The sequence below is a fragment of the Macaca thibetana genome, chromosome X, assembly GCF_024542745.1.
Source record: "Macaca thibetana thibetana isolate TM-01 chromosome X, ASM2454274v1, whole genome shotgun sequence".
In the NCBI taxonomy this organism is placed as follows: Eukaryota; Metazoa; Chordata; class Mammalia; order Primates; family Cercopithecidae; genus Macaca; species Macaca thibetana.
The window spans coordinates 18,509,032-18,529,798 of NC_065598.1; the positions used below are offsets into that span (position 1 = coordinate 18,509,032).

At 47.1% G+C, this 20,767-nt stretch overlaps 1 protein-coding gene and 1 pseudogene across 1 annotated transcript in view; both read left to right on the forward strand.

Moving 5' to 3' along the window:
• The window catches only part of PDHA1 (pyruvate dehydrogenase E1 subunit alpha 1), a 563,563-nt gene that overhangs the window by 69,359 nt on the left and 473,437 nt on the right, over positions 1-20,767 (forward strand). The gene's annotated exons all lie outside the window — the stretch shown is intronic.
• Positions 2,128-6,838, forward strand: LOC126946825 (HAUS augmin-like complex subunit 1; annotated as a pseudogene).

Below are 20,767 nucleotides of genomic sequence, written 5' to 3' on the forward strand. Positions count from 1 at the left end.
TCTTTTGGTCTATACATCTTTTTCTCATCAATTTGTAAGATATTTTTGTATGCTGTAGAAATTAACCCTTTAGGCCAGGCACAGCAGCTCATGCCTGTAATCCCAGCGCTTTGGGAGGCCGAGGTGGGTGGGTCACGAGGTCAGGAGATCAAGACCATTCTGGCCAACATGGTGAAACCCCATCTCAACTAAAAATACAAAAATTAGCTGGGCATGGTGGCGTGTGCCTGTTATCCCAGTTACTCAGGAGGCTGAGGCAAGAGAATTGCTTGAACCCGGGATGTGGAGATTGTAGTAAGCCAAGATTGTACCACTGCAGTCCAGCCTGGGTGACAGAGCGAGATTCCATCTCAAAAAAAAATAGAGGCCGGGCGCGGTGGCTCAAGCCTGTAATCCCAGCACTCTGGGAGGCCGAGGCGGGCGGATCACGAGGTCAGGAGATCGAGACCATCCTGGCTAACACGGTGAAACCCCGTCTCTACTAAAAAAAAATACAAAAAACTAGCCGGGTGAGGTGGCGGGCGCCTGTAGTCCCAGCTATTCGGGAGGCTGAGGCAGGAGAATGGCGTAAACCCGGGAGGCGGAGCTTGCAGTGAGCTGGGATCCGGCCACTGCACTCCAGCCCGGGCGACAGAACGAGACTCCATCTCAAAAAAAAAAAAAAAAAAAATAGAAAAAAAAAGAAATTAACCCTTTATTACATTATACATTTTTGTCCACATCTATTGTTTGTCTGTTGACTTTGTTCATGTTACCTTTTGCCATTGAGAACTCAAAATCCATGCCCCCACTAACCAACTGTGTGGAACCCCTCTTGGCCAAGGGCACCCCAGAAAGACCTTAAAAACTGTGTTCCCCGCCATGAGAGATGGGAGGTTGGAAACATCTTGTTATACCATCTCCCTTTGCAGTTTAGGCACAACAGTGAACCAGAATTAATGCTGAAATAGAGATCATAAGATTGATGGAAGGGACTCTCTGTGGCTATAAGATACCAAATTGTAAACAAGACCTAAAGCCATGCCGGGCAAGGGTTAAGTCACACGCTCCTACACTTAAAGAATCAACTATGGGCCGGGGCGGTGGCTCACACCTGTAATCCCAGCACTTTGGAAGGCCGAGGCAGGAGGATCACCTGAGGTTGGGAGTTTGAGACCAGCCTGACCAACATGGAGAAACCCCGTGTCTACTAAAAATACAAAAAAATTTGCTGGGCGTGGTGGCCCGCGCCTGTAATCCCAGCTACTGGGAGGCTGAGGCAGGAGAATCACTTGAACCCTGGAGGCGGAGGTTGCAGTGAACCGAGATCGAGCCATTGCACTCCAGCCTGAGCAACAAGAGCGAAACTCCATCTAAAAAAAAAAAAAAAAAAAAGAATCAACTATGTTCTAATTGCCACAAGGATTTTTCTTTTCCTTTTTATTCTAGCAACTAAACAAGCAGGGTTTTGAGATAAGCAATGTTGATGCAATTGTAGCTCACCCACCACCAAACACTAAGTGACCCCCCAACCCTCTGTTCTACCAGCCATCACTACAGCTTTGATAGGACCTAATTGTTATCCATTTAAATGTTAAGTCTCCACCCCAAAGTGAACATGGGATGTAACCCGTTCAGCATAAATCTTTGTTCTCCATTCCCTCGAAGTGTCTGCTGGAGGTTACACTTCCCAGCCTGTAGGATAGCCAGCCTGCAGGCTATATAACCCTCTATAAGAAATAAAGTCTCCTTTCCTGTCTAGGCATGGAGGTTCATGCCTATAATCCCAGCACTTTGGAAGGCCAAGGCGGGTGGATCACCTGAGGTCAGGAGTTCGAGACCAGTCTGGCCAACATGGTGAAACCCTGTCTCTACTAAAAATACAAAAATTAGCTGGGCATGGTAGCACATGCCTATAATCCCAGCTACCCGGGAGGCTGAGACAGAAGAATTGTTTGAACCCAGGAGGTGGAGGTTGCAGTGAGCCGAGATCACACAAGGAAAGGAGAGGAGAAAGGGAAGGAGAGGAGAAAGGGAAGGAGAAAGGGAAGGAGAAAGGGAAGGAAAAAGGGAAGGAAAAAGGGAAGGGAAGGAATACAGACAGACATGAGGCCACGCAAACTTTTTCCAGACAAGGTTGATTAAGACATGCCCAGAAAGGTTGGGCATAAGGGAGACAGTGCAGAAGAAAAAACTTCTCCAGCTGCCTCTGAGGAGAGTGCACTGTGGTGTCTTAAGGAGGGCGATATATATAATTCATGTTTAGGGGAGTGTCTACACGTGCAGGGTGGAATTCAGGAAGCACAGGTGTAGTAAGGGGTTATGCTAACACATACATCACACGATCAGAAAATGGCAGATCAGTCCCTCCTTGGGCGGGAGGTGTAGTAAAGATCGGTCTGGTCTTGTGCACATGTGGGTGATAGGGTTAACTCTTTTGAGTGAGATTTATGTTGGGGTATTGCTTATTTTAGGTTTTCAAGGTCCCGCGATCAGCGGGTATGGAGCCTTAAGATTTACTGGGGGTTGCCGTTTATCTTAGTTTCTTCAAATAGCTTGCAAGGTCTGGTCAGTATGTATGGAAAAATACATTAGTGGGCGTGGGCCAAGTCCTGTCCCTAGGGCCTCATAGGTACTCCTTCAAAAAAGCCTATTTACTGTTGTAATGTATCTGGTATCCGGTCTCCTTACCAAATACTGTTATTCTAAAAGTTTTTTAATAGAATTGTTACAGTAGGTAGCTAGTCAGACATAAACAGGACAAGAGAGCACCCCTCCCCTTCCCCGACAACCACCACCAGGAATGTCAGATGTCAGGTGACCATCAGGTGATGGTCAGTCGGTTAACTGTCTCTCTAAAATAATAATTGGTCACAGCCAGCACCAGGGAAAAGCAGTTTCCCAATAGATAAAAACACCTGAAACTGATGATCAGCAGCTTCCCAATAAGAGCTCAGGAATTGGGCGAGTGGGCTGGAGCATGTGCATTAAGGGGCAAAATGGAGGAGTTTAAGTTAAAATGGAGGAGGTATATGACCTTCTGGGGGCATTCTATTGGTAAAGGGAAGAACGCCTCAGGTGAGCATGCGTATACCTCCAATAAACACGCTACGCATGCTCACCGCCCAATTGCTGGTAGGCCACCGCGCATGTGGGCAGCCCCTCTGAGGGAAGAATCAAGGGAAAAAGGATGCAAGATGCGAGAAGTAGGCCAGCATATACAACCCCAAGTCCAAGGTGAAATGAGGCACTGGACCGCCAAGATGCGCCCTTGGCATTCTTCCAAGTGTACGTTACTTTCTTTTCATTCCTGCCCTAAAGCTTTTATTATTATTATTATTGAGACAGGGTCTCACTCTGTCGCCCAGGTTGGAGTGCACTGGTGCAATCTCGGCTCATTGCAGCTTCTGCCTCCCGGGTTCAAGCAATCCTTGTGCCTCAACCTTCCGAGTAGCTGAGATTACAGGCACACACCACCACACCCAGCTAATTTTCGTATTTTTGTGGAGACAGAGTTTTGCCATGTTGCCCAAGCTGCTGCTCTCAAACTCCTGGACTCAAATGATCTGCCCACCTTGGCCTCCCAAAGTGCTGGGATTACAGGCGTCAGCCACTGCGCGCAGCTGGCTCCAAAGCGTTTTAATAAACTCACTCCTGCTCTGAAACTTGCCTCGGTCCCTTTTTCTGCCTTATGCCCCTCAGTTGAATTATTTCTTCTGAGGAGCCAAGAATTGAGATTGCTGCAGAACCATATGGATTCACTGCCAGTAACGGGGTCTCTTGGGTTTTCAAGGTAGACAATTATAGCATCAGCAAATGGAATTCATTTATATCTCTTCTTTTAGGGTTGCCAGCTTTAGCAAACAAAAATACAGAATGCCCAGCTAAATATGAATATCAGATAAATAAGGAATAATTTTTTAATATAAGTATGTCCCAAGTACTGTATGGCACATACTTATATTAAAAAGTGATTCATGATTCATTTGAAATTCAAATTTACCTGGGTGTTCTGTATTTTATCTAACAACCCTCCCTCTTTCTTTCCCAGTGAGGATGCCTGCTGCTTTATTTTCTTTTTATGTTGCATTTGCTGAAGCGTCTAAGACTGGTTCTCATTCTGGGCTACACATTAGCATCAGCCAGGAAGCTTTAAAAAAAAAAACAAACAACCAAAAAAAACACTCCAATGGCAGGCCCTTAGGCTCAGAGATTTAATTGGTGTGTATATATACATATATTTAAAAGCTTCCCAGATGATTCTAATGTGCATCTGGGGTTGAGAACCACTGCCTTAAAACAATGTTAAATAATAATGTTAGTAAGCATCAAGAATCTTGTTCTTGATTTTAATGAAATATTTTCAGTGTTTTGACATTTAAAATAACACTTGTTGGTTTTTAGTAAATATCCTTAGTTTTGTTTACATAGTTTCATCTAGCCCTGTTTAAGTTTTGATTAGGAATGGTTGCTTTTAGCACCTATTAATATGATTATGTGGTTTTGAGAAAAGAAAAATAGAACAGTCTGGGCTATGTGAGGCCTGAGGCCCAGAAAGACATGAATTTGGGACTTTCATTCCTCCCTGCTCCCCCTCTCCCCATGCCTGGGGGCAATTGTTTAAAGTCATTTTGTTCCCAACCAGCTGTCTCACCCTTTGCCTTCTTGTTCCTAGAATTTGGGTTGGTTTGTTTTTTCTTTCTTTCTTTCTTTTTTTTTTTTTTTTTTTGAGACAGAGTCTCGCTCTGTTGCCCAGGCTGGAGTGCAGTGGCCGGATCTCAGCTCACTGCAAGCTTCGCCTCCCAGGTTCACGCCATTCTCCTGCCTCAGCCTCCCGAGTAGCTGGGACTACAGGCGCCTGCCACCACACCCGGCTAATTTTTTTTGTATTTTTAGTAGAGACGGGGTTTCACCATGTTAGCCAGGATGGTCTCGATCTCCTGACCTCGTGATCTGCCCGTCTCGGCCTCCCAAAGTGCTGGGATTACAGGCGTGAGCCACCGCGCCCGGCCCTGGTTGGTTTTTTCGAGATAGGGTCTCTCTCTTTCACCCAGGCTGGAGTGCAGTGGCTTGATCTCAGCTCACTGCAGCCTCTACCGCTCAGGCTCAAGCGATCCTCCTGCCTCAGCCTCCCAAGTAGCTGGGACCACAAGCGCACACGACCATGCCCAGCTAATTTTTTAATTTTTTGTAGAGACAGGGGTCTCCCTATGTTGCCCAGGCTGATCTTGAACTCCTGGGCTCAAGCGATTCACCTGCCTTGGCTTCCCAAAGTGTTGGGATTACAGGCATGAGCCACTGCCTGGCCTGGAATTTATAATACAAAGAACAATGTATGTAGCCCGTCAGTAGTTTGTTATTTTAATGTAAATTCTTGGTAAACAACTCAGGAACTGCCTCTTCCTTTCCTTTAAAAATCCACTTGCAACTGCCACTAATCCAGAGTGTATATTCAGGGCAACTTGAATCTATTCTCTTGAGGACTAATCTCTAACCTTTTTTCCCTCTTGCCCAAATTCCTGTCTAAGGGACCTGGGAAGTTACACCATAACATCACAAACCGTATAACATCACAAACCCTAACATCTCATCAGGTGAATTTTATTTAACTCTGTATAACGTGTTACTTTCCAACCTGACTGGCGTAGCACCACCCAACAGAGAAGAAAATGAAAATATTGCTAGTGAAGTGGCGGGAGCAGCAGCTATGGAGCTGCTGGAGGAGAAAGAAACGTTGCTGCGTGGTTAGAAAAAATATTTGGGCCAGGCTTGGTGGTTCACGCCTGTAATCCCAGCACTTTGGGAGGCTGAGGCAGGTGGATCACAAGGTCAGGAGTTAAAGACCAGCCTGGCCGATGTGGTGAAACCCCATCTCTAATAAAAATACAAAAATTAGCGAGGCGTGGTGGGGGGCGCCTATAATCCCAGCTACTTGGGAGGCTGAGGCAGGAGAATCGCTTGAACCCAGGAGATGGAGGTTGCCATTGAGCTGAGATCACATCACTGCACTCCAGCCTGGGCAACAGAGTGAGACTCTGTCTCAAAAAAACAAATATAAAATAAAAATATATATATATTTGGAGATCATCCCATTCCACAGTATGAGGTGAACCCACGGACCACAGAGATTTTACATCACCTTTCAGAACGCAACAGGGCCCGGGACAGAGGTGTCTACCTGGTAATAGAGGACTTGAAGCAGAAAGCAAGTGAATACAAGTCAGAAGCCAAGTATCTCCAAGACCTTCTCACGGAGAGTGCGAATTTTTTCCCCTGCCAATCTCTCTAGCACTGGTTCCAGGTATCTGAATGCTTTGGTTGGCAGTGCGGTAGCCCTTGAAACAAAGGATGCCTCACTAACTAGTTTTATCCCTCCAGTGAATGATTTGACCTCTGATCTCTTTCATACCAAATCCAAAAGTGAAGAAATCAAGATTGAACGGGAAAAACTTGAAGAAAAATCTAACTGCAACTTTAGTGTTAGAAAAATGTCTACAAGAGGATCTCAAGAAAGCAGAGTTGCATCTGTCTACAGAAAGGGCCAAAGTTGATAATCGTCATCAGAACATGGACTTTCTAAAACCAAAGTCAGAGGAATTCAGATTTGGAATCAAAGCAGCAGAGGAGCGACTTTCAACCAGAGGCGCAGATGCTTCTCTGTCACCAGTCCCTAGTAGCACTGTCAGAGAAACTGGCAAAATGAAAACAACAGACTATACCTTTGAAGAAAAAATTGGAGTCCTAGTTAGACTTCATGCCGAATCCATCTCTTGCTCAAGTGAAAATTGAAGCAGCAAAGCGAGAATTAGATAGCATCGAAGCTGAACTTACAAGAAGAGTAGACATGATAGAACTGTGACAAGAGCCAAATAAACAGCCTTTTCCCTAAGAAAGTAAATTGAATAGGACTTTACAGAGTTCTTTTTCCTCTTGGCATTTCTTAATAACAAAATTTTCTGTGTTCTTAGATTACAGGATGTCATGATTGATAGAATATGGTTTCTAACTGTGTATTGCATTTTTGTGCCCAAATACATCGTTTTCATTTAAAAAAATCAAAATATCTTACCCCAAAATATGTTTTTTTGCCATATTTTGAAATGGCCCTGCAAAGCCATCTTTGGGGGGGGGAAATTTGCATCTGTAAAGAATCCCCATTAATATAACTAGATCTTCCCCTTCCAGGCCCTCCCAATCCCAAAGAGATAAACTGAGAGTCTGGCACCTTTTAAAGGTCTGAATAGGAAACATTTGCCATCTATTGTCTCTAAGGACATTCATCTGTGACACTTCCTATCAACCTTGGTCTCCACAATCCCTTATCTTAACCCAGAAACTCCTTTCTATTGATACCAGGTCTTTAGATAATAATTTTACTCTCAACCAATTGCCAATGAGAAAATATTTGAACCCACCTGTGACTTGAAAGCCCCCACTTAAGAGTTGTCCCACCCTTCCAGATCCAACCAATGTATATCTCACATGTATTGACTGATGCATTATGTCTCCCAAAAACATATAAAACTAAGCTGTAACCCAACCACCTTGGGCACATGTTCTCAGGACCTCTTGAGACTGTGCCTCAGGCCATGGCCACTCATATTTGGCTCACAACAAACCTCTTTAAATATTTTATAGCGTTTCACTCTTTTTGTCTACAGTCCTGGGTTGCAGTCCTTATACTTGGCCCAAATAAACTCTACTCAGATGAATTTTGCCTCAGATGCTGGGCACAGTGGCTCACGCCTGTAATCCCAACACTTTGGGAGGCTGAGGCAGGAGGATCACTTGAGCCCAGGAGTTTGAGACCAACCTGGGCAATATAGTGAGACCCCATTTCCAAAACGAATAAAAGAAGTATTAAAAAATGTGCCTCAGCTTCTTACTGTTAGGATGGCAGTTTTCTCCTTTAGTTCATTGATGCAAAGTCATATTGCTAGGTTTCTTCATGTTGAAGAACTTTCTAATTCTGTTGTTCAATGCCAAAGTCTGTTTGCTAATATTTTATTTAGACTTTGCCTCTATATTTATACATGAAGTTGAAGCTGAGGATCTGTTATTATTGTCGGAATTACCATTGTCTGATTTTGGTATTTAAGTAAGGTTGGCTTTGTAAAATAAACTGGTGAACTTTGTATCTTTTTTTCCTACTTTCTGAAATAGTTTAAATTGTTGCTACTCAAAGTGTGGCCCATGAACCAACAATATCTGCCTCACCTAGGCTTGCTAGAAATGCAGAGTTTAGGGCTCTGTCCCAGCTCTATTGCATTTGAATCTGCATTTTAACAAGAGCCACAGGTTATCTGTGTACACATTCATTTTGAGAGAAGTGGGTACAAATACCATTAGACTCATTTGTCCACTAAGGGTTAGATAAAACTCAGCCATGGGCGATGTGGTCCTCGTTCCTGTTTCACGGTGGATTGCTACTGCCCTTCCCAGTCTCTTCTGTGATCATTGTTCTATTTCAGTCATTGATCTATTTTGGTAACTTCAATTTTGCAAAGAAATCAGCCATTTCCTCTAAATTTTTCAAATTTACTTGTTACTGCTTCTTAGGATTTTTAAAAATTTGCAGTTATGTCACCTTTCTGACTCCTCCTCTTGTGAACTTCTGCTTTCTTTCTCTTTTTCTTGATCTGGCTTATAAGAGATTTGTCTCTATCGTTAGTTTTTTTTTTTTTTTTTGAGACAGAGTTTTGCTCTTGTAGCCCAGGCTGGAGTGTAGTGGCGCGATCTCGGCTCACTACAACCTCCGCCTCCCAGGTTCAAGCGATTCTCCTGCCTCAGCCTGGCTCAGCCTCCCGAGTAGCTGGGACTACAGGCACGCCCAGCTGGGATTACCACGCCCAGCTAATGTTTTTGTGTTTTTAGTACAGATGGGGTTTCTCCATGTTGGTCAGGCTGGTCTCGAACTCCCGACCTCAAGTGATTGCCCGCCTCGGCCTCCCAAAGTGCTGGGATTACAGGTGTGAGCCACGGGGCCCAGCCTCATTAGTCTTTTCTAAGTGCCAGTTTTACATTTATTTATCCTTTGAGCTATTTGAGGGGAGGGTATTTGTTTTCTATTTCACTTGTTTCAGCTTTTATCTGTATAAATTCTCTTCTGATTTCTGTTGTTTCATTATTTTTGTTTTTTCCCCTAATTTCTTATGATTGGTATAGGTTATTAATTTTTAGAAATTTTTTAAAATAATGAAGGCATTTAAGGCTATAAATTTTCCTTTAAGCCCTGCTTTCACTGTATGGTCAGTTTTAGTGTGAAGTGTTCTTTTCATTAGTTTCTAGACAGTAATTTCCCTTTTAATTTCCTCTTTATTCTTTTTTTTTTTTTTAAGACGGAGTCTCGCTCTGTCGCCCAGGCTGGAGTACAGTGGCGCCATCTTGGCTCACTGCAAGCTCCGCCTCCCATGTTCACGCCATTCTCCTGCCTCAGCCTCCTGAGTAGCTGGGACTACAGGCGCCTGCCACCACGCCTGGCTAATTTTTTGTATTTTTAGTAGAAATGGTGTTTCACCGTGTTAGCCAGGATGGTCTCGATCTCCTGACCTTGTGATCTGCCCGCCTTGGCCTCCCAAAGTGCTGGGATTATAGACGTGAGGCACCGCGCCCGGTCTAATTTCCTCTTTATTCTAAGGAGTTTCCAGGAGTGTTTCTTATTTTCCACATTTAAAATATTTCAAACTTCAAATTTTCACTTTTATTATTCCTTAAAATTTTAATACGATTTTCCCTGTGGCCACGTACCTGATCTATTTCTGTAAATGTTTCATGGACATATAAACAAAATGTATTATTTTCCATTTGAAGAATGTAAGGATCTCTATGTGTTACACTAAACTGTTGGTTGTATCAATCACTTTGTCTATGCCCTTACTGACTTTTTTGCTTATTAAGTATATCCAGTTCTGAAAGAAGTGAATTGAAACGCCCTACTAAAACTGTATTTTGGCCAGGCGCGATGGCTCACGCTTGTAATCCCAGCACTTTGGGAGGCCAAGGCAGGCAGATCACTTGAGGTCAGGAGTTCGAGACCAGCCTGGCTAACATGGCGAAACCCCATCTCTATTAAAAATACAAGAATTAGCTGGGCATGGTGGCAGGCGCCAGTAGTCTCAGCTACTTGGAAGGCTGAAGCAGGAGAATTGCTTAAACCTGGGAGGCAGAGGTTGCAGTGAGCCAAGATTGCACCACTGCATTCCAGCCTGGATGACAGACAGAGACTCCATCTCGAAAAAAAACAAAAGTCTATTTTTATTCTGTTTGTATTTCTATATTTTTTCACTTTATGATTTTAGTGTTTGTTATTTAGTGCACGTAAGTTTATGAATATTGTATATTCTTAATTGTACATTTTTATTATACACAAGTTCTTCTTCATCCTGTTTAGGGTTTTGAACTTCAACTTTCTCCGTACCTCTGCTCTTCTTGCTTTCTTGTTATTGGCATTTTTCTGATATCTTTTTGGCATACTGTTTGCAATTTTTCTCATTTTATTTTTGCATTTTTCCCTGTGAGCAGCATATACCTGGATTTTTACTTTTAACTCTGATAGTCTCTGTCTTGTCTTGAGTGAATTCAATTTAATCACCTCTGGGAAGTTGACTGATATACTTGATTTCATTTTATTCATCTTACTGTATTAAACTGTTCTTTTTTTTCCTCTATTTTTTCTAGTTAAATCAAATTGCCTCTCATTCCATTTTCCCCTTTGTGAATACCTACTGTTGTTAGACTTTTAATGGAACTTATAGGTATATGGGCTTTTAAAAAAAGTCTTTATGTGAGATTTTAAGTGATAAAGTAACAGATACATTAATGGAGTTGAAAGACAAGTTGGTGTCCTTTTGACTGTAACTCAAGTGATCTTTCCACAATACCAGGGCTTTGGAGCAAAACCAAGAATTTCCTTTTTTTTCTTTTATTATTATTATTATTATTATACTTTAAGTTCCAGGGTACATGTGCATAACATGCAGGTTTGTTACATATGTATACTTGTGCCATGTTGGTGTGCTGCACCCATCAACTCGTCAGCACCCATCAACTCGTCATTTACATCAGGTATAACTCCCAATGCAATCCCTCCCCCCTCCCCCCACCTTTTTTTTTCTTTCTTTTTTTTTTTGAGACAAAGTCTCGCTCTGTTGCCTAGGCTGGAGTGCAGTGGTGCAATCTCAGCTCACTGCAACCTCCACTTCCCAGGTTCAAGTGATTGTCTTGTGTCAGCCTCCTGAGTAGCTGAGATTACAGACATGCGCCACCACACCCGGCTAATTTTTGTATTTTTAGTAGAGACAGGGTTTTGCCATGTTGGCCAGGCTGGTCTTGGATTCCTGACCTCAGGTGATCCGCCTGCCTCTGCCTCCCAAAGTGCTGGGATTACAGGCTTGAACCACCACACCCAGCCCCAAACCAAGCATTTCTAACTTAAAAAACATGGCCCATGCTCAGTCCAGCTTAAGGTCAGGGTTATCACTCTATCCGGGCACAAATCTCATCTTGAATTATAGCTCCCATAATTCCCACGTGTTGTGGGAGGGACCCAGTGGGAGGTAATTGAATCATGGGGGTGGGTCTTTCCCGTGCTGTTCTCGTGATAGTCAGTCTCACGAGATCTGATGGTTTGATAAAGGGGAGTTCCCCTGCACTCGCACTCTTGCCTGCCACCGTGTAAGATGTCTCTTTGCTCTTCCTTCGTCTTCTGCCATGATTGTGAGGCCTCCCCAGCCATGTGGAACTGTGAGTCCATTAAACCTCTTTCCTTTATAAATTACCCAGTCTTAGCTAGTTTTTTATTAGCAGCGTGAGAACAGACTAATACAGGCCCTTACTCAGTCATTGACCTACAGGGGTTGGGCTGCCATAGCGGGATCGCAGCCCCCCGGTGACTCCCTTCCTGGGGTCCCTGGGCCTGCGGGGAGGACAGCCATCCTAACAGGAGCCTATCTGGTGTTGTCATTTTAGAAAGCCTTCTGGAGAACATACTTGGAGCTCCTAATAAGGTATCTCGGGCCAAGGAAAATGTCACATTTCTTTGCTCTTGGCAGGAATCCCAGTTCCTTGGCTTGGGAGCACCCTTTCTCCCATGCTGAACAGAAACTTCATTTGGCCATTATGTTCACTGCCAATTACTAAATTATAGGAGAACAAATTAATTTACTTATCACTCGCAGCTTGGGAGATAAACTCGTTCAAAGCAGGGAAAGTGGGGTGATAAAAAGATCCCTGCAGGAAAAAGTTGGGGATCCCCGGGGCCACTTACATGTTGGGTCTGAGTGGGTGAAATCACTCTTCATTACAAAGCTCTCAGAGGATCCGCAGCAGGGGCACCTCATCCACACCCCCCCGGCCCCCTCCCGCCCCGCGCCGCCCCCAGCTGGCCTCCAAAGATTGTGGTGAGGTTCCAAATGAGGTGACAGCATTGGAACTTGCTGCATCCTGAACGTGTGCATTGAGTGATGAGGGTGCTGGCGCTGTGGTTGTGGGGACCCTGACTACACAGCCCTGGGTGTGGCTTAAAGTGACAGTCTCCCACTGCCTACCAGCACTACAGACCCCACCCTGCAAATCTCCTAAAGGGAGAAACCTGCTCCCTGCTCCAAGCACGTGGTTGCAGTAGGAACACCTGGGAACACATGAAAGCGTGCTAGGTGGGGTCAGGAGGCTCAGCTCTGTCTGCTTGGGCTCACTGCTAATGTGTGTGAGCTGGGGCTTGCATTTCCTCACCTACAACAAAAGTGACAGACAGAAAGCAGGGAAGGCCCAGGTAGCACCCCCATCCAGTGAGTTCTGCCTCCGCCTGCGCTGCTGCCTGTGGGTTGTGTGTGAAGCACGTGAGGCCCTGTCCCTCAGGGCTCAGCGACGCCGCTGGTGGTCTGAGATGACGATGGTGGTGGTGATCATGAAAACTCACACACTAGCACTTCCACCAAGCCAACTGGTGTTCTAAGGGCTTCACCCATATGAACTCGTTAATATTCACAACCAGCCTGTGAGGTTACTGTTATCACTCCTGTTTTACGGAGGAAGAGACACAGGTGGAGTCACTTGTCAGCATTGTGCAGCTGGTAGTGGCGGGGCAGGGCTAGGGCCCGGTCAGGCTCTGGGGCCTGTGTGCGGGCACCACTGTGCGCTGTCTGGTCTGTCCTGGGAGCCGAGTTAACCAAAAGCAGCACAGAGATCGTGAAACTTCATTCTAACCTGAGCTTTCAACCTCCTCCCTCTCATCAAATTTTACTTAAAAAAATTTCAGAAACTAGCAAGAGTCGAAATGGCCCCTTGTCCCTGTGGCCCTGGGGGCATCTGCAGGAGGGAGGTGGCCCTGGGGCTGGGGAGAGGATTCTCCTGGTATTTGCTTTTTCCTGGCTGCCCAGGTGCACCCTTAGCCATGTCCAGTCCTCAGGCTTTCCCCAAAAGGGAGAATAACGACGTGGGCCAAAATCCTGAGCTGAAGTATAAAGTCCCCAAATAAAGCAATTATAAATGGAAACTCTGAGGCTCTGATTCACTCAAGCAACATGACTCATGTTCTGCTAAGGTTTCTGTGAACAATATGTTCACAGTCTGATTTAATTATAGCCTAGATTTACTGCTGCCTCGGGGAGCCTCCGAAGCTCACCCCATCCCTCACTCCCCCCATCCCTCACTCCCCCCATCGCGGCGCCTGGTGAAATGCTTCCCGGTGCGAGAGTGGGAGCAGGCACTGGAAATGGTTTTCTGCAGGTGCTATGTGTCACATCGTGCACAGTGGACAGCTCTTGGGACCTTAGCTGGGCAGGGAGGCAGAGTCCTCAAATAAGTTAAGAGCTCTGGGGTACAGCTCAAGCCCCCGGGGATGGGGGGACTGGGCTTCCTGGGCTTCCCCTCCGTGCAGGGGCTCCTGCAGAGTTGAGGTTTGTCAGCGCCGAGTGTGGGCGTCTAGAGTGATCGATAGAGAGGATCCAGTCACAGCTCCCTCACGCGAGGGTGGAGGGAAACCCGGGGCTGCCTGCCGAGCTCGGGGGCGTTCCCACGGGGACCCGATAACACCGGACAGAAAATGTCCCACTTCTCATTGCTTTGTGCTTTCAGTGAGAACCCTCCCCCCCTCCCCCGGAGGTACCACATTTAAAGGGGATAATTTCAAACTTGGTGGTGTGGCCACAATTATATCCTCGTTATCAGACAAAAACTGTAGGTCCCCTCCCTCTGCAAAGCATGAAAGCATTTGTGTGCATTTCAGTGTAACAGAACGCTGTCCCCCAGTATCGGGTGCTATGTGCACTTTCCACCCCCCAGCCCTGTTTGCTTGAGTAATGAGAGTGGAAGACGGTAGCCCGCTACCATGGGCTGTAGTGCTGTCAGCTAAAATACAGGCCGCCCCGTTAATTTGCATGTCACATAAGCGATGCATAATAGTTTCATTTGCGCATGTCCCAAATATTGTCCGGGACATGCTTGTGCTAAAACCAGATTCCTTGTTTACCTGAAATCCAAATTTATTTTTTGAGACTGAGTCTCACTCTGTCGCCCAGGCTGGAGTACAATGGCACCATCTTGGGCCCTCTGCCTCCCAGGTTCAAGCGATTTTCCTGTCTCAGCCTCCTGAGTAGCAGGGATTACAGGTGTGTGCCACCATGCCTGGCTAATTTTTCTATTTTTAGTGGAGATGAAGTTTCACCATGTTGGCCAGGCTGGTCTCAAACTCCTAACCTTAAGTGATCCACCCCCACCTTGGCCTCCCAAAGTGCTGGGATTCCAGGCCTGAGCCACTGCGCCTGGCCGGCATTTTGTATTTTTAGTTGTCAACTCTGGCAACCCTACATGGACTTTGAAGTCATACAACCTGACTTCAGATGCCCCTCTGCCATCAAGGGCATGGGAAACTCTATGACTTGGGCATTCAGAGCCTCCATTTATCGTTCAGCAAAATGAGTGTAACCACAACCACATCCCGGGACCATAGCAAAGATGAGAACGAATGTACGTGAAGCACGTAGCACAGGAAGTGGTATCTCGTTGTAGTGGAAGCTGTTGGCCCCGCTGCATGCCCTTTATTGGCTGGTGTACTCATCCTCGGGCTTCTAGGAATGTTGGGTGCCAGCAACACACAGCGACTCCCTTTCCTGGTGCATTGCCCTGGGCTGATGGGAGGTGCCTACCTAGGAGCTTGTGTCCCATCCGTGTCCCCCCCCAACTGCCCCCATTGCCACCCGCGGGCAGCCAGCAGCCACTGGCTAACTGATGGCAGAGGCTGCCTTCATCTTGCGATGCTCACTCAAGAGCCCCCTGTGGGGTCAGGCTGGCTGGGTTCCACCTGACCCTGCTCAGCTCCTTCCCCTGTCACTCTTGCTTCCTTCCAGGCTGCTCCCTGGAGCACACTCTTGGCATTTCACTTGTACAACATGCCTGGCCGCGGTGCGCTGCTGTTGCTGGTGTGCACATGATCACATAAGGTTGTGAGCATTCAGCGCCGAAGGCCAAGGTTGCCTTGTGCTCGGAGAATAGGATCCGCTGGGGGCAGGAGGGACTTGGGGCCGGGGTACGTTGCTGGGGAACAGACAAGGGATTTGTTGCCTCCTGGGAAGCTGGGAAATGGTGTGGGGTGGGTGACTGGGAGAGGATGGCCAGAGACAGCTTCAGGCCTGGCGTCCTGCAGAACCTGACACCTAGCAGATGGGAAGATGCAGCTCAGCTACCTCCTCCCAGAGTCAGGTTGAGGAGGCCACGTGGGCCCAGGAGGCTCAACCTCAGTTGGGCTGTGCTTGGGGAAATCATCAGGATTCAATGCAGAAAACATGTAAATTAGGGGGCCCGCCTGGGTGCCACGCGAACCTCTCCCTGTTTCTCCACCTTGCACGTGTGCTTTTGGGTGCTGACACACGTTCCTCCAGGAGGAGTGGTGGAAAGGAGGAATCCTTTGGCCTCCAACCCTGGAAGAAGGCGTACAGTTTTAAAGGGCAAGGCTTGGCTTTGAATTGCAGCTCTGCCACTTGTTTCTTTCCTTTTCTCTTTCTTTTCGTTTTCTTTCTTTCTTTCCTTCCTATCCTCCTTTCCTTCCTTTCCTTCTTCCCTCCCTCCCTCCCTTCTTTTTTTAGACAGTCTTGCTCTGTCACCAGGCTGGAGTGCAGTGATGCAGACTCTGCTCACTGCAACCTCCACCTCCCCGAGTTCAAGAGATTCTCCTGCCTCAGCCTCCTGAGTAGCTGGGACTACAGGCACATGCCATCATGCCCAGCTAATTTTTGTGTTTTTAGTAGAGATGGGGTTTTACCATGTTGGCCAGGCTGGTCTCGAACTCCTGACCTTAAGTGATCCGCCTGCCTCGGCCTCCCAAAGTGTTGGGATTACAGGCATGAGCTACTGCACCTGGGCCCATCTCTGCCACTTCCATACAGGCGCTGGAATCCAGACCAGCTTCTGAACATCTCTAAGCCTCAGTTTCCCTGTCCACAGAAGGGGGTGATATGCCCTCTCTCAGAGAGGTGGCGTGAGGAATAAATGGCATGTGAGGGATGAGCGTGCCTAGGATATGGGGAATGGATGTTCTGCTTGTTTTCTTTGCCCTAAAAGTCACTGTATTTCAACCTGAATTTCCAAAGAACATTGTCAGACACCTAAAGAGAACATCACTTGAATGAAGTTGAGTTTTGATATTTGAAGTTTAACTCTTTTGCCACTCACAGTACAGCTGTTTACTTTTTTTTTTTTTCCTCCAGACGGGGTCTTGCCATGTTGCCCAGGCTGGTCTCAAACTGCTGGGTTCACACCATCCTCTTGCCTCAGCCTCCTGAGCAGCTGGGACTACAGGTGCATGCCACCACACCCAGCTAATTCTTACATTTTTGGTAGAGATGGGATCTCACTATGTTGCTCAAGCTGGTCTCGAACTCCTGGGCTCATGTGATCTTCCTGCCTCAGCTTCCCAAAGTGCTGGGATTACAGGTATGAGCCACGGTGCCAGGTCAATTGCTTACATTTTAATGGCCAAAGGGAAGAAGTTGTTCTCTAACTTCTGAAAGTGTTCGGAAAAACTGCTGAGAGATTTGGGATTCTGAACAGACACTGAGGAGCCAGGGTTTGGGGGTGACATAGCTGCCACCACTTTCCGACAGAGAGAGGGTCCTCTGAGTGGCATGAGTGGCGGAGGTCATAGAGCCCAGCCCCACTAGGAGGCATGGGAGGTCCCTGAGGAGGGAGAGCAGCTAGCGTCCCACTTGGAAGTACCGCAATGGCTGTGTCTTCCTTGGTCCTTCCAGGGCATTGCTGCTTGTGATTCTTTGCTTTCCCAGGGTCGGTGTGGGAGGAAACAGCTCACAGGTCATCAATGAGACATCGGAGAGAGCCGATGTTGTTGTGGCAGATGGGGCAGTGCCTCCACACGTGCTAATGGGCACTCCCCGTCACGAAGACTGAGCCACCTTGGCAAGGCTCTGGACCTTGGTGGCCTTTGACATCCTGACCCAGAGCCTATTCAGGATCCCAGTATCTCCTTGGATTTGGAACAGGTGGCCTGGCATTCCCAGCAATGAACACCAAGCTTTTTTCATTCCTTTGGCTTGTACAGTACAGACCCCTCAGCAGATGTGCTCCATGCACGCGGCACTGTGTGGACAGTGCTTGAGTGGTGATGGCCGCCACACTGCGCTCCCTCCCCAGCTCTTCCTCAGCTCATAGCTGAGTCTGCACCCACTGACCAACATCTCCCCAGTTCCCCTGGTGACTACCTTCTACTCCCTATTACTGTGAGCTGGACTTTAGATTCCACATATAAGGGGGAATCACGTGATATTTGTCTGTGTCTGGCTTATTTCACTTTAGCATAATGTCTTCCAGGTGCCAGGTGCATCCATGTGGTGGCAGGACTTCCTCCTCTTTTTTTTTTTTTTAGACGGAGTCTCGCTCTGTCACCCAGGCTGGAGTGCAGTGGTGCAATTTTGGCTCACTACAACCTCTGTCTCTGGGGTTCAAGGGCTTCTCCTGTCCCAGTCTCCCGAGTAGCTGGGACTACAGATGCCCGCCACCACACCCAGCTAATTTTTTGTATTTTTAGTAAAGACCAGGGTTTCACCATGTTGGCCAAGCTGGTCTTGAACTCCTGACCTCAGGTGATCCACCTGCCTTGGCCTCCCAAAGTGCTGGGATTACAGGTGTGAGCCAATTTTTAAAGAGACAGGACATCCAAGTCCAAGGAGACACTTGGATCCTGGGGAGGCTCTGGGTCAGGAAGCCAAAGGTCACCAAGGTCCAGGGCCCTGATAGGGTAGGGCAGTCTTTGAGACCAGGAGTGCCCATTAGTTCTCATGGAGGCACTGTCCCATCTGTCGCCTGGGCTGGAGTGCAGTGGCTTCATCCCAGCTCACTGCAGCCTCCACCTCCCGGGCTCAAGTGATCCTCCCTCCTCAGCCTCTTGAGTAGTTGGGACCACAGGTGTGTGCCACCACATCTGGGCCTGCTCTGCCTCTGCTATGAGTGCTCTCCCGCAATGGCCATGCGGCCCTTTCTCTCAGCCCTTTCCAGCCTTTGCTCAGATCTTTTCTTGACAAGCCCTGGCCTCAGCAGCCTATTTATACTGCTGCCTGATTCCCCCTCTCCAATCTTTCTGTGGGGCCTGAGCCAGCCTCACTGTGGAATTGGCTGCATAATGTCCCGATGTGTTAAGGTCATTGCTTATCATCTGTCTCTGCCCGAACTTAGGCTCTGAGATGGGAGGAATCACTGTTTTGCTCATGGATTCTCCCATGTGTCTAAATCAGCACCTGGCATGTAGTAGGGGCTCATTAAATATGCGTCCAGTGGACTGACTGAGGAAACTGGGGCCCAAAATGGTTATATGACCTGCCCAAGGCCACCCAGCACACTGAGGAAGGAGCAGGGATGGAAGCCTAGACTCTGGTACCAGGATCAGAGCTCTTAACCACCGAATGCTACTGCTTACCCAGTGACACCTGTGGCCTTTGGGTGACCTCTACCCCTCTTGTCTAGGTCTCATTAGGTTGGGCCGGCACCCTCTGTGCCCTTCAGTTTCCACCCAGACTGGTGTCTGGGCTCTTTTGGGGGTTCCTGCTCCCACCTCTATATCCCTCCCAGGAAGTGGACTGTGTAGTCCCCACCAACTGTCCCCTCACTGCCTGTCACCCCCTCACTCTCTACCCTGTCAGAGGAGCAAGAGGCAGCCAACTCCTCGTGACCTCAGCCTGGCCTAGGGGGTGGCTGGCAGCTATTAAGAGTGGGCCTTGACTTTGAGAGACTCTGAATGACATTTCACCAGCTCTCTGTGGCTGTGCCCCCGGTCCTTTGGCCTTCAGGCGAATCCTGCCACCTGTGAATTCCTCTTCTGTCAGTTTTGTCTCGGGGAGGGTCGAGGCATAATCCCGAGGTGCTGCGGGGTCCCGGTGAGAACGAAATGCTGACCCTGGCAGCCTCTAAGCCTCATGCCCACAGCAGCAGCGGCCCCCCCTCCACGTGTCTTCCCCACGCAGGAGAGGCATCAACCGCGGGGATGTCCTCGGGGGAAGCCAAGGAACAGACCCGCAGAAATAGCAGGGGCCCCAGGACAAAGGTGTCCACTCTGTAGTTCTAGATTTGGGGGGAAAAGTGATAATGATCATTGCAAACTCAATGCCTCTGTGCCTGTTTTTTCTTCCAATCAACCTCTTATTTATTTACTTATTTTTGAGTCAGTGTCTCACTCTGGCACCCAAGCTGGAATGCAGTGGCGCAAATCGCAGCTCATTGCAGCCTCAACCTCCCAGGCTCAAGCTATCCTCCCACCTCAGTCTCAAGTAGCTGGGACTACAAGTGTGCACTACCACACCTGGCTAATTTTTATTTGTTAACTTTTTTGTAGAGACGGGGTCTCATTATGTTGCCCAGGCTGGTCTCAAACTCCTGACCTCAGGTGATCCACCTGCTTCAGCCTCCCAAAGTGCGGGGATTACGGGTGTGAGCCACTTGGCCCAGCCCTGCATCTTTCTTTTAAGGCTTAGTAAATAACTGAAATTTTAATACTCCAAGTGTGTGTGAAGAATTCAAATATGTATTCTCAAATTGTTGAGCAGACCTGTTCTCAAGTCTATTAGCTCAAGGTTGTTATCTGTGTCACTGAAATCTTCTATGTCCTTGATGATATTCTGGTCAGCTTAACCTACCAGTAGCAAAAAAAAAAAAAAAAGATGTCTTGAAGCCTCCCACCATGATGATGAAGTCATCTTGTCCTCCTTGTACTTCTGTTAATGTTTCCTGCATTTATTTTGAAGTTGTTTATTGGATACAGAAATGTTTAAAATGGAAATGTCTTCTTGGCAAATTTCATCTTTTATCGTCATGTTGTGCTGTTTTTCATCCTTAATACCTCTTTTGGTCCTGAAGTCTATTTTACCCAACAGTGACACAGGGGGACCAGCCCTCTTTCTGATAGCATTTGCCTGAAATGCCTTTTTTTGTCCTTTTCTTTGCAACCTTCTGTATCCATATGCCTCCAAAGAGCATATATCTTTCTATATGAACCATGTAAACCCGATCTGTCAACATTTGTCATTTAACAGGGGTCTGGTCTCTTGACATTATTGTCACCATCAATCTAGGTAGCTCGTTTTGAACATGTTCATGTGTACGGTGGCTTCTCTGACCTGGTCCTTCCCATTGCAGAGCATATGATGTACATTGCTTTGCATTACAGACTTATTTTAGTTTGTCACATATTGTCTGGGTGACAAACACACAGGCATGCTGTCCTGGCTTCAGGATGGAAATTCTGTGTTTCTATGTTTCTTGTCTTTTTTTGAGACAGAGTCTTGCTTTGTTG